Source organism: Rana temporaria, chromosome 7 (genome assembly GCF_905171775.1).
Source record: "Rana temporaria chromosome 7, aRanTem1.1, whole genome shotgun sequence".
NCBI lineage: Eukaryota > Metazoa > Chordata > Amphibia > Anura > Ranidae > Rana > Rana temporaria.
This window is the reverse complement of record NC_053495.1, coordinates 170,522,873-170,536,809: the sequence shown is the minus strand read 5'-3', so window position 1 is coordinate 170,536,809 and position 13,937 is coordinate 170,522,873.

The window sequence follows — 13,937 nt, the reverse complement described above, 5'->3', positions numbered from 1 at the left end:
AGTTTTCTCCACTCAGCGAAGCCCACCTACAGTACCCCAAGCGGTCATTCCGTATGCTGCGCCTCCCTAGCCTCTCCCTTCTGTGTGCTCGGCGCAGCATGCTGTGCCTTGTGTCTGTCCGCTTAGTGCGATGAGAAGCAGTGGGAGTGCAGCGGGTTGTGGCGGTGCCCAGGTCTATGGAGGCAGCTGAGGAAGGTACCAGGAGAATTAAACCACAGGTGTTTCCCCGGGTCATCCTGATTCCTGATCAAGATGTTACATTTTGCTATTTGTGCTGGGTGACCAACTATATGGCTGGCCTTTATGTGGCCCACCCTGACAGGCACCCAACTGGAGCCCGGGGGACAAGGGGGATATCCTGAGGATTATCAAGAGGGTGGATGACCTGGAGAGTGTCATGAAGCACCACATACAAGGTACTCCACACCGAGTGTACATGTTTATTATTACTCTGAAGGGGCAGACTGACCATTCAGGCCTCGGGCACTGCATGATGGCCCAGGGCCAGTTGGGGGTCCCATGAGAGGCTCCTGGCTCATTTCTTCACCTCCCAGAAGGTGAGCTCAGCACCCCCAAAGCGACACCACTGTCTGGGACAGGACATCACACTCAGTGCAATATCATCCATTGAGCCCTGTCACACACCACACAATGGATAATACATACCTCCCAACCGTCCCGGATTCCGCGGGATCCTCCCGCAATTCAAAGTGTGTCCCGGGGTCCCGTGGACTAGACAAAATTCCCGCAAAACAGGGCCCTGGGCGCGACATTTGGTGGGGCGACATTCCGTGCCTCCATGTTTGGTTTGGGTTTCCCGCCGCCATGTTTGGTGTCTGGTGCCCTGTGATTGGGCGTATGGGGGTCATGTGCGGCGTGGGGCTGGCCTGTCTGCGATCGTCTTGAAGTCCCGCCTCTGCACATGACCGCTACACGCCCAATCACAGTGCAAGGTGAAATACGGATGATGTAGGTGCAGTCATACACCATGGAGCGGGCTGCAGGCGGATGGCGTAGGGCGGTGAGTCGGGACAGAGCGGTATTTGCACAGGTAGGAAAACCCCCACCCGCTCAACAACTTTGATCCCCACCCCCCCCGCTCAACAACTTTGATCCCCGCCCCCCCCCCCCCGCTCAACAAGATGTCACGAATTGGATTATTTAAATGTTGGGAGGTATGGATGATATGCAATTCCCATTATGACCGCCATTCCCTATCTCCCTCCCCCACTGCAGGAACCTCTGTGGCTCTCTTGCAGCTACCAGCTTCTCCTCCTCTTCCCTCCCGCTGGCTTCAAGAGCTGCAAGGGAGCCCCAGTGGAATTCAAGTGTAGTTCCCCCCACTGCTTTGACCCTCTGCTACTGCTCCACCGCCTCAGGGATTCCCTGGTGCCCCCTTCATGCAGCACCGCTGGCCAGTTTTTCCTCCTCCCCGTCCCACCAGCTGCAGCCACTGCTGGGATTAGAGATTGATGATTTGTGCAGTGTTCATGTTTACCAGCCCCTTCCTGAATGGACACAGGAGCGATCGGTACTGATCACTCATGTGTCCATTTATCACTGAAGCATAGTATACTATTACTTTGCTTCAGTTTGTGAATGAATAGGAGTCCCTGTACAGAGCATCTATTCATTTATCTGCAGTGCAGCTGAGGCTATACGGAAAGGGAATGGGGCTCTATGTCCTCAGGCCCTTTCTCTGTCTCAAAAATCTTTTACCTGCACAGGGATGTACAGGTGTTTCGTGCATCCCCATTCAGGCAGTTCCATTCATATCAATTGGGATGCAGCTGCTAAATGGACGCAGCCAACACTCTCAATTTTACATCCGTTTGGGTGCATGTCCCTGAATTCACATTGGCCCGGATTCAGAGAGCAATTGCGCCTGCGTAACCATAGTTACGCAGCGCAATTGCTGACTTGCGCCGGCGTTACGAATGCTCCTGATTCAGGAACATCGTAACGCCGACTGCAGCCTAAAATCTGCGTGGCATAAGGCTCTTATGCCACGCATATTTTAGGCTGCATTCTTGCGATGGCCGCTAGTTGGCGCTCCCATTGTGCTCAGTGTATAGTATGCAAATTGCATACTAACACCGATTCACAATGTTGCGTGAGCCCTGCGTACGCAAGTTACATAGTTTCCGTACGGCGTGTTTAGTGTAAGGCTGCCCCTTCTAATAGTAGGGGCAGCCAATGGTAAAGTATACCCGTCGTTCCCGCGTCGCCAAATTTGAATTTCACGTCGTTTGCGTAAGTGATTCGTGAATGGCGCTGGACGCCATTCACGTTCACTTGGAAGCAAATGACGTCCTTGCGACGTCATTTGCCGCAATGCACGTCGGGAAAGTTTCCCGACGGAGCATGCGCTCTACGCTCGGCGCGGGAGCGCGCCTAATTTAAATGATTCCCGCCCCCTACGGGATCATTTACATTACACGCCCTTACGCAGGGCAATTTGAAAGAGCGCACACGCAATTTACGGAGCTACTGCTCCGTGAATCGCACGCAGCGCAGATAATTTGCGGGGGCACAGGGCAAAAATGCGTATAGTTTATATACTGTTTTTGTGTGTGTTTGCAAAATCGAATTTACATTTCCTCTGTGCATGTCCTTGTGTTAAGAAAAATATATAGCAACAAAAATAAAACATCAGTAAGCCAACTGAAATAAAAGACAACAAACCTATTAGGTAATAGAGTGTAAAGTACATGTGACATCTAATAGTGTTATTATCCATAATGTACAAAGCTGAGAGAGGTATCATGTACACTATAATTAGAGGACAACATTAGATGAAGGAGAGGAAAGAAGTTCACTGACCAGGAAATGTTACTCACTAAATAATTTGTTCAAACTCAGTGTGATATTATATAGTCACATTTCATAGCCTTTCAGGGAAAGGCTTTGATCTAATAAATTTGCCTTCTTATAGTAATTAGAGCACAATACAGACATCTATACACAGAACATTGGGGCATATTCTTATAGATCTGAGGCGGCGGAACGTATGTCCTTTACGTTACGCCGCCGCAAGTTTAAGTGGCAAGTGCCTGATTCCCAAACCACTTACCTGTAAACTTGCGGCGGCGTCGCGTAAAGTCCACCCGCGCAAGCCCTCCTAATTCAAATGATCCTGGTAGGGGGCGTGGATCATTTAAATTAGGCGCGCTCCCGCGCCGATCGTAATGCGCATGCTCCATCGGGTAAATTACCCGACGTGCATTGCGCTAAATGACGTCTCACGGATGTCATTTGTTTTGACTGTAACGTAAATGGCGTCCAGCGCCATTCACGGACGACTTACGCAAACGACGTTAAATTTTCAAATTTCGACGCGGGATCGACGGCCATACTTAACATTGAGTACGCTACCTAGGGGGCATCTTTATCTTTACGCCGCGTATCGCTTACGGAAACGACGTTAAAACACTACGGCGGGCAAGCGTAGGTTAGAGAATCGGCGTGACTAGTCATTTGCATATTCTACGCTGACCGCCACCTAGCGGTCAGCGTAAATATTGCAGCCTAAGATACAACGGCGCAGGCCGTCGTATCTTTGGCATGTTTAAGTGCATCTCATTTTGAGAATACACTTAAACATAGGATCGGACTTACGTCGGCGTATCTGCTGATACGCCTGCGTAAATTATTTGAGAATATGGCCCATAGTACAGAACATTGCATTTCAAAAAGGCTTCTGGAACAATGTTAAAAATACTGGGATGTGCCCAAACAAATCAGAGCCTCCTGCCACCGCAATAGAGGCCTGATGAAGGTTCCATAACACCAAAGTATAACACAAGTCCACACCAGATAGGACTTGGTGACATTTAGAGTATGCTGATGTGGTTGGCAAATATGGATTTATTATGATAATAATAATAATAGTAATAAAAATAAACTTTATTTATATAGCGCCTTTAACCACTTAAGGACCGCCTAAGGCCGATATACATCGGCAGAATGGCACGGCTGGGCACATGGACGTATATATACATCCCCTTTAAGAGCCCAGCCGCGAGTCGCACGCGCCGCCCGGTCGGAAGCTCCGTGACCGTGCCCGCGGGACCCACAGATAGGGTTGCCACCTCATCCCTTTAAAACAGAACACATATTAAATACACAGGTTCTGAGGCTAATTTAATGCAGATAAGGCACCAAGTGAGTTTAATTACCACCTTAATCAGCCACAGAACCTGTGTAATTAATATGTGTTCTGTTTTAAAGGGATGAGGTGGAAACCCTACCCACAGACCCGATCACCGCTGGTGTCCCGCGATCGGTCACAGGAGCTGAAGAACAGGGAGAGGTGTGTGTAAACACACCTTCCCCGTTCTTCACTGTGGCAATGTCAGTGATCGTCTGTTCCCTGATATAGGGAACGACGATCACTGACGTCACGCATCCAGCCCTGCCCCCTACAGTTAGAAACACACATGAGGTCACACTTAACTCCTACAGCGCCCCCTAGTGGTTAACTCTTAAACTGCAATTGTCATTTTCACAGTAATCAGTGCATTTTTATAGCACTTTTCGCTGTGTCCCAAAAATGTGTCAAAATTGTCCAATGTGTACGCCATAATGCCATAAAAACAGAGTAGGCCTAAGGCTAAAATTATTGCTCTCGCTCTAACGATTGCGGCAATACCTCACTTGTGTGGTTTGAACACCGTCTTCATATGCGGGCGCTACTCGCGTATGCGTTCGCTTCTACGCGCGAGCTCGTCGGGACGGGGCGCTTTAAAAAATTTTTTTGGGGTTTTCGCATTTATTTTTATTTATTTTACAATTTTTAACACTGAAATAAAAAAATAAAAAAATTATCACTTTTATTCCTATTACAAGGAATGTAAACATCCCTTGTAATAGAAAAAAGCATGACAGGTCCTCTTAAATATGAGATCTGGGGTCAAAAAGACCTCAGATCTCATATTTAGGCTTAAATGCAAAAAAGAAAAAAAAATTGGAAATGTAATTTTTTCAAATGACAAAAAAAAAAAATGTTGCTATAAGACGCTGGGCGGGACTGACGTTTTGACGTCACTTCCGCCCAGCAGAGCTATGGGGACGGGCGAAGGAGATTTTTCCTTCAGTCTCGTCCCCAGTCACCAGCCGAACGCACCCGATCTCCTCCGCCGCTACCGATGGCTACGGTAAGCGGCGGAGGGCGCGGGAGAGCGGCGGGAGGGGGGGGCCCTCTCCCGCCACCGATAACGGCGATCTCGCGGCGAATCCGCCGCGGAGACCGCCGTTATCGTGTACCGGACCGCCCACTGAAGAGATGAATATCTCGATTGTGGCAGCAGCTGCTGCCGTTACCGAGATATTCATCTTTAACCACTTCCTTACTGGGCACTTAAACCCCCTTCCTGCCCAGAGGACTTTTTACAATTCGGCACTGCGTCGCTTTAACTGACAATTGCGCGGTCGTGCGACGTGGCTCCCAAACAAAATTGACGTCCTTTTTTTCCCACAAATAGAGCTTTCTTTTGGTGGTATTTGATCACCTCTGCGGTTTTTATTTTTTGCGCTATAAACAAAAATAGAGCGACAATTTTGAAAAAAAAATAAAAAAAAAATAATTGTTGCTGTAATAAATGGCTCAATTTTTTTAAAAAAAACATTTTTTATCCTCAGTCTAGGCCGATACGTATTCTACATATTTTTAGTAAAAAAAAAAAAAATCGCAATAAGCGACTGGTTTGCGCAAAAGTTATAGCGCCTTCAAAATAAGGGACAGAATTATTATTTTTTTATTATTTTCTTTACTAGTTATGGCGGCGATCTGCGACATTTATTGCGACTGCGACATTATGGCGGACACATCGGACACATTTTTGGCGCCATTCACATTTATACTGCAATCAGTGCTATAAATATGCACTAATTACTGTATAAATGTGACTGGCAGGGAAGGGGTTAACACTAGGGGGTGAGGAAGGGGTTAATGTGTACCCTAATATTAGTGTTCTAACTGTGGGGGAAGGGGGGTGACTGGGGGGGTGACCGATCTGTGTCTCTATGTACAAGAGACACAGATCCGTCTCCTCTCTCCCCTGACAGCACCGCTGTCTGCGAGAGCCGGGAATGAGAGATGATCTCATATGTAAACATATGAGATCATCTCTCATTGGCCGCACAGATCGCCTAGGAAACGGCTGCTCCGATTGGCCGTTCACGGCGATCTGTGACTGGCTGTGTCCGAGGGACACGGCCAGTACAGAAGTTCCCCGCCGCGCGCTCGGGAGCGCGCGCGGGGAACGCGGAAATGAGCTGCCGTCAATTGACGGCGGCTCAGAGATTTAGAACCACCCTGCGGCCGTCAATAGTCGTACAGCCGTAGGGAAGTGGTTAAAGTAATGACGTATAACGACAGTGGGCGGTCGGTAACTAGTTAAACTGCCTGGAGCAAGGGGGCCTTCCACTAGGGGGAACTGATGTAGTACGTGCCCAATGGGCCCGCCCATATGCATTTCAAGTCTCCTGATGATGTCTTATTGACAAAACGCGTAGGGGAAGGCACATTGGTCATGTACTACTTCACTCACTGGGAGCATACTCGATTTCCCGTTTATGGACTTTTTAATTTATTCTCCCTGATGGTTTTTCACATTACCTTATAAAGTCACTTATTGTATGAATAACACTGCATACGCACTAAACAGCACTTTATTCATGTGTCTATTTTTTTCTGCACATACTGCAATTTCATAATTTTAATGCACGCATAGCACTTTATATTGTATATATTGATCCACGGAATATTTCATAGGGTGGCGCAGCTTACATTATAAGTAATTGCATTGTGCATGGGCTGCCTGCATGCAGCATCTGTCGGCTTTAGCTGCAAAAAAAAACAAAAAAAGGTCTATTCACAGTGTACAGGCCTCAGCACCCTTGTGAATGAGCCCTAATGGTCTTGGTGTGTTTTATCTTTTAAACTTTGAGTAAAGAGAGATGTGTGTATATCAAATCAAAGGCACTCATTTAAATGAAACAATTCCCTGCCAGTATTAAATAACCACTATGGTTAAATGGTGGGGGGAAAAAACATTTTTAAAGCCTTGCCTGTGCTGCATTATATTTAAATTTCACGTCCTGAGAAGCATTTGCAATATAAATTAACAAGCCAAGAAATTATAAATCAGGTGCAAGAAGGTCCTGTGTGGGTTTATAAAATTGCAATTTATTTAGTTGACAAATTGGTGTATTATAAGACTGGAAGTCGGCCGGCTGAAGTGCTCAGGCAATGTGGTTTAAATTGCATTACTTTTATTTCAGAATCTCTAGTGGATGGGCTTTGCAAAATTGTATATGGTTTGATTAGAAGCACATAGAAAACAATTCCTCTCCGAATCGCAGACATTGTGTGAAAAGGATTTATTTTAACATAAAAGGATTTGGTTTTAAAGATGTAGAACAAAGCAGAACATTTATTTCTTTTTTTACATTTACTCTGTACTAAGAGAATCATGCAAGCTGCCATTGATGGAAAAATTATCCTTTATCATTTTAGTCACTGACCTGAATCATCGAGGTTCTGATCTTACACTGATCTCACTTGCTGCATGCTTGTCCCGAGTACATTTAACAGTATTAGGGTAAGTGGACTTTCAAACACTAAATATTCCCAACCCACCACCATTATAATATTCCTCCTACCCCCCAATATTTACTAACAGGTTTGAATGACAGATTTTTTTCTCATTTAGTGGTGCTAAACATCTTACAGGGGGTATAAAACATAATCAACCCCCTTTAAAATGATCAAATTGTGTTGCTTTGCAGCCTTAAATGAAGACAGACACCTTTTTGTTTTATCCAGCTGTATTTACTAGTGCAACTTATAACATCCAAGTGAAAGATAAAGCACCAACATGTCAAAAACAAAATTTAAACTAAATTCAAAAACAGAATCACTGAGTTGGAAAAAGGATCACCCCCTTGTGTCAGTATTTTGTTGAACCACCTTTTGCTTTCATTACAGCCTTTAGTCTGTTGGGATGTCTCTACTAACTTTGCACATCTAGACTTTGCAATATTTGTCCCCTCTTCTTTGCAGAATTGCTCAAGTTCATTCAAATTTGATGGTGGTCGTTTGTGGACTGCAGTCTTCAAGGCATTCCACAGATTTTCTATGGGTTTTAAGTCTGGGCTCTGACTAGGCCATGCAAGCCACACGAGTCAACATTCACCTTTTTTTCCTTCAACCACTGTGTGGTAATTTTTGCTGTGTGCTTTGGGTTGTCATGTTGGAGGGTAAACCTTCTTCCCATTGACAACTTTCTGACAGAGAGCAGCAGATTTTCATAAAGAATTTTTCATTCCATCCTGACAAGTGCTCCAGTCCCTGCTGCAGAGAAAAAAAAACATAACAGGATATTATCACCTTCATGCTTTACTGTACAAGAAAAAAATAGCAGGTGCGTGGATCAACAGTTTGGTATAGGCCCCCCAGCTGCCTATTGGTGATTATTAGACAAGTCAAACTGTGCTGCTGCTCTCTATGGATCCTCTGGGTGGCAGGAACACATCTAGTCAAAACACAAAAGAAGAGAGCGCAAAGCTGCCCTAGTGTAACTCAGCTTTAATGTGGTAAAGTTAAAAACACTACAATGGTCAAATTTGCATTGTGCGAAGATAGATACAGCATAAGGATTCTACTGTAGCCGCACTCCTATAACCACCTCAAGATCCAAACATGGGAAGCCATGGACATTCAACCTAGCTGCCCAGATCCTGGTAGAAAATTCGAGGCTATCCACCATCACACTCGACATGCAGGTGTTAATGCCGATGCGCCCGGTCCAGTCGACACTGCTCTTCAAGGACACACAAATCTACACAAGCAGAATACAGGGGGAAGAGAGTGAGGACATCGCACAGTGGCCATGACAACACATTTCGGAGGCATGGCTTCCTTCCTCAAGTCATGCCCACTAACTCACTGGTAACTCGCCAACTTATAGGGGAATTGAGATGCGGTCATGGTGACGCCTTGCCTGTCTCGGATCTTAAAGGGACACAGGGGTAGGGAAGGCAAAAAATAATTACAGGCGTTGTTACAGCAGTGGGACTATAGCAACTTAATTAAAAAAACATCACAATAAATTCCCTGACAGGTGGTAAAAAAAACAATTAAACAACTTATAAAGATGCATTTGCTCCCAGCGAACACTATTATGTTAAAAGAAAGTTAATAATTTGAATATGCTTAATTATGTTAATTTAGGGATCAACCATGAGACAGGGAGCATACTACTCCAAGAAAGTGAATTATTAATGTGTTGCAATATTATATATACAATATACACATATTCTCTTTCCTCTCCCATAAATTGCACATATGTGTTTTATATGGAGATAAGTAGAAAAATGTACTTAAATATAACAGGAGGGAGGGAGGGAGGGGGAAATAATTTATGATTAGGAACTACCTCTTGTATAATGACCTACTTACATAGCTCTCTCTCTCTCTCTCTCTCTCTCTCTCTCTCTCTGTATAACCATCTTTCCTGAGAATATATATGTATATATATATATATATATATATACAAAGGATTATTATACATACACATATACAGTATACATGCATACACATATATACATACATAAACACACACACATATATATATATATACCTACCCATACATACACACACATATTTCCCAAGAATGTAAGAGGAACCCCGGAAGAACCATATTCATATAAGGCTATTGATTTCCAATTTCTAATTATCCCCAAACTTTATCTCGGAAATCTTTTGACAGTGCCTTGCCACCGATAGTTGATTGTTTGCTTCAGTTGCACTACTATGGACTGAAATGCTCCAGGAAAGCCAGTTTCATGCTAATCAAAATGACCAGAGCTGATCACAGTTTAAAATCAAGTGGCATGTTTATGCCATTGAGGAGGTGATTAGCTACACCTGATTGAGTTTACAAGTAATTTTTCGGAGGGGTGATCATTTTTCCAACTCAGTGATTCTGTTTTTGAAAAAAAAAAATCTGATGTTATATCTTTCACTTGGATGTTGAAGTAAATACAGCTGGATAAAATTATGTCTGTCTTTATTTCAGGCTGCAAAGCAACAAACTGTGATTATTTTTAAGGGGGGGGGGTTCTTTTCGATAACCACTATATGACAACTTTCTTCCTGTCAGGAGTTGTTAGGGATGGTGTCCCACCACATCCCTAGCACAGTATTTCATTACCCAGCCCTATTCATTTACTGCACAGAATTTCCTGGCTAGATAAACAAAGTGGTGAGGATAGCATTGCTATCACTTTCCAAATATGGCCAGATGACATTACCTAGCAGACCCTGCCCCTTGGTTTACTTTTAGAGGAGGATCCACTTCAGACTATATCAAACACATTCAACTTACACTGCCATTTCCAAAGATAAGATACAAGTCAGGCATATACCAGTTAGGCCTATAATCCCTTATTAAAACTGTCCTGCTACGTGACAATTTTACACTGCTTTTTCCAGTAATATCTTAATTCTTGTAGTAAAGCCTGGGCTATGTTTTTTGTCCCTAGTATATTTACACCTAGCTTTGAAATTGTCATTCTGCTGCCCAATGTTACACTGCTGTCTCATTTGCAGTTCCAAAATTTTGTCTTGGTGATCACAGTGTGCACTGGGCATGCACAATCACAGTAGGACGTCCATTGACAACCTCCTGACACCGGAAGCCCGCGCTGTAGCCGCCATTCGGCTATAGTGCGGATGGAAAGTGGTTAAACACACTGCTTGATTAGTTCTGCCTTACTTCCTGGTCAGACTTTAGGTCATACTTCATATTCCCATCGCACACTTTCCTGGATCCGCTCTTGGGTTTGGGTGCTTGTAGCAACAACCAGCTGGATACTGACACGGGAAGGAGTTGACCGGCTAATCTCATTAGCCCACACCCTATATCATCTACCATCATCTGGTCAACTCCTTCCTGTGTCATGACCTAAAGTCTGACCTGGAAGTAAGGCAAAAGTAATCGAGCAGTGTGTTTAAACAGCTATGAAGAGAGTGAGGTAGGGCAGTGTAGAATTAATGAAAAGCTGTTTTTTTTTTTTTTTTTAAATAAGTACATTAATGCTATATTGGTACATAAGGGAGCTGGCATTTAGAAAAAAAATAAAACTTAGGTGAACTTAGCCTTAAAAAGATTTGTGCATTTTAAATGTTGCCTTCAAAATCACATAAATACACCCTCTCCCTGCTGTATGGTATATTTTTTTAAGAATTCACATTGGGACATGTCATGTCCCCGATGACAATGCCCAGTTTCTCATGCACCCTTTTCCTTTCCAATAATAAGTATACATACAATACAAATCCGAACTGCAGAAAAGTTTGTACCGTATTTGCTGGTGTATAAGGCGACCAGACGTATAAGACGACCCCCTAATTTTACAGTTTTTTAAGATTTTTTGCCTGTACTCACCGTATAAGACGCCCCCCTTCCGAGGCTTCCGACGCTTCATATTTCTTCCTTCTGGAGCCATATTCTTCTTCCATCTTGCTGGAGCCAATCACAGCGAGCAATGTATTCTATTAAGGAATACAAAGCCTGCTTGGATTGGCAAAGGCTGTAACATCATTACACCACTACTCTCTGACTCTCAAAGCCAATCCAAGCAGGCTACTGTACGTAGCCTGCTCAGATTGTTACTCCAGAGGTTGTTACTCCAATCCAAGCAGGAGTTGTTACTCCAATCCAAGCAGGCTCTGTATTCATTTGAATACATCGCTCACCGGGATTGGCAAAGCGGTATATACTGTATGTTGCCAAAGCTACATACAGTATTACCGCAAATCCAGCAGGCATCCGAGCAGCTGACCCGGCATATAAGACGACCCCTGCTTTTTGGCCATTTTTTTTAAGTGTAAAAGTTGGTCTTATACGCCAGCAAATACAGTAATCAAACATAATCAGCATACAGTAACATTCAAAAAACGTAGAAAGAGATTTTGTTTTATCATCCCCTAGATAGCAATATTTCCCAACTCATTGGACAATTTTCGAAATGACAAATCATGGGTTTACAAAACAATACATCCGGGAGGAGTAAGAAAAAAATGTGAAAGAAAGAAGGGTTTACAGTAGTCTGTGCAATCAAAGTGCTCAGTACCTAAGCTTTAGGAAAGCTTGCAGACTCAAGGTGTTCCCTGAAAGATAGGTGATCCAGTGTTCCCAAGTCTTTTCAAACTGAGGTAATTTATAATTTATGATAGTTTCCTGTTGACCATTATCCGGGAAAGTTTGGTCTTAATCATATCATACAATAGAGTGGGTAACTTCCACGACCTAGCTATCACAATACAGGCTGCTAGACGCACAAAAGAGATCAAAGCCTCTAAGATGGGTCGGCCCAATAAACCTGCTGTGTTTTTGTTTTTTAAGATTTGTATCTATCAGGGAATATGGGAAATTGTAGACAGGGATGCAAAATCTGTGGACCTTTGGGCATTCCCACCAAGTGTGGAGGAACAAGCCTTCTTGGCCACAACCTCTGAAACAACATGATGAGGCTCTGGGAACATAAGAGGCCAACTTCGTCAGGACCATGTACCATCTACAGTATGTAAAACTTTATAATTAGCTTATATGAGAGAAATGTTAAAGAAGTTGTAAAGGTTAGTTTTTTATTTTCTAAATAGGTTCCATTAAGCTAGTGCAGGGATATGCAATTAGCGGACCTCGAGCTGTTGCAAAACTACAAGTCCCATCATGCCTCTGACTCTGGGTGTCATGCTTGTGGCTGTCAGAGTCTTGCTATGCCTCATGAGAATCGTAGTTCTGCAACAGCTGGAGGTCCGCTAATTGCATATCCCCGAGCTAGTGTATTGTTGGTTCACTTACCTTTTCCTTTGATTTCCCTTCTAAATGTTTTTTTTACTTTGTCTGAATTTCTCACTTCCTGTTCCTCGTCTGTAAGCTTGCCCCCATCATCCGAGCCATTCTGGTTGTGAACACAAAAAATAGCCTTTACAACCCCTTTAATATATGATCTGGAAGCATATCTGGCTAGTTTTTTTTTGCCAATCCTCGAGATCTAATTCCACATTCAGATCATGTTCCCACTTTAGAATATATTGTTGTTTAGAGGCTTGTGAGATTAAAATAGAATATATTGCAGAAATAAAACCATATTGCTTATCACACGATCTACATACATTCTTCAAAGGCAGAAAATATCTCCTTGATGTTGCAAGGATCTTATAAAATGAAGCAACTGTGTATAATGGTATACTTCACCTCATCCTCCACTTATTACCTTTTGTTCCACTTGACCCTCCCTTCTAGATTGTAAGCTCTAACGAGCAGGGCCCTCTGATTCCTCCTGTATTTATTTGTATTGTAACTGTACTGTCTTGCACCCCCCCCCCCCCCCCCCATGTTGTAAAGCGCTGTGTAAACTGTTGGCACTATATAAATCCTGAATAATAATAATAATAATAATTATACTTCTAAGTAGGGATATGGTGCTTCTCACACAGAAACTAGAGTGAGAAAACCCTCCCCAGTACAGAAATCAGCAATGCAGTGAAACCCCATTTCGTCTACAATTTGAAGGGTGCCTGGGGTGAATAAGGAGTTAATATTGGGACAATATTGGGGCAAGTGGACTATGGGCTGACTGGAGATGGTAGGAGATGGTAGGATGCATTAAGCCTGTCCCATAAACTCAATGAAAAAGAGAGAATAGGGCATGGGATGGGCAGTCTGGCTTTGGTTGGCAGCCACCTCAGATGGCAAGGAGACCATGGGGTCTTGGTTGCGCTTTCTATGGACATGCAAGACAATAGTGTGTCTATTAGCCCTAAAACTGGACAGAATTTACCAACTAGATTCCCCCTGCCATATATTTCAGTAGGATTCACCTCTAAGTTTGGGTTCACCAAATTTTTATTAAGATTTGCTGTA